The sequence below is a fragment of the Magnolia sinica genome, chromosome 14 (assembly GCF_029962835.1).
Source record: "Magnolia sinica isolate HGM2019 chromosome 14, MsV1, whole genome shotgun sequence".
NCBI lineage: Eukaryota > Viridiplantae > Streptophyta > Magnoliopsida > Magnoliales > Magnoliaceae > Magnolia > Magnolia sinica.
The window spans coordinates 44,992,297-44,993,255 of NC_080586.1; the positions used below are offsets into that span (position 1 = coordinate 44,992,297).

The 959-nt window shown below is 40.0% G+C and overlaps 1 non-coding gene across 1 annotated transcript; it reads right to left on the minus strand.

Annotated features, from left to right (window-relative positions):
• Positions 1–494: 494 nt before the first annotated feature.
• Positions 495–601, minus strand: LOC131226476 (small nucleolar RNA R71). Its single transcript, XR_009161857.1, has one exon. It is a non-coding gene; the product is annotated as a small nucleolar RNA R71 (small nucleolar RNA).
• Between the last annotated feature and the right edge of the window lie 358 nt (positions 602–959).

Sequence of the window (959 nt, forward strand, 5' to 3'; positions counted from 1 at the left end):
GGTTATTTATCCATCATAGGATTAGACACCACTCGAGATCCACAGAGCTAACTAAAGTTATGGTTGCCAATCAACCTCCAAATCCACCTCAACCTAGGGTTGAGGAAATCTAGGAAGAGAGGTGCATCAAGCACCCCCACCTCGTACTTTATGAGATTATTTACAACCAGCGGGGGTGAGCACGCCCTCATGCATGGTTTTTCCAGAAAATATGAGACATGGATATCAAGCCAGTGGTGATTCAACTCTTTACAAAATCCCATGGACTTGAATCTAAAAATCTATATTTACACTTGAAAGAGTTTAATGAGATCATAGCCACTTTATATTTTCCTAACATGTCCAATGACATAGTCAGGCTGAAACTCTTCCCCTTTTCTTTGAAAGAGAAAGCTAAGACGTGGTTGCATTCGCTACGTCCTCGATCTATTGGTAGATGGAACGATATGACAAGGGAGTTCATAAAGAAAATTTTCCCATACCATAAAATGAACACCCTCAGAAATTCAATTATGAACTTCACCCAAAAGGAAGTTGAAACATTCATCCAATGTTGGGAGCGCTTCAAGGATCTTGTCAGTTCATGCCTACAACACAGTTTTGAAACGTGGTGCATTACAAATTTTTCTATGATGGACTGACATCCTTCATGTGCCAATTGGTTGAGACAATGTGCAATGAGGAATTCATGAACAAAAATGTCAATGATGTGTGGGATTATTTGGATAGACTTGCTGAAAATGCACAATCGTGGGATGTCTCCCCAAAATCGAGCACCACCTCTAGGCCCGATCAATCAAAGGAGAGGGGTAGAATATACTTTCTGAAAGAGCATGATGATATCAATGCTAAAGTGGCTAATCTCATAAGGAAATTCGAGGCCATAGAACTAAAGAAGGATAAGGCTAAGGAAACTGTGTACGACATTTGTTCTTGCAACATTCACGCAACTGAAAATT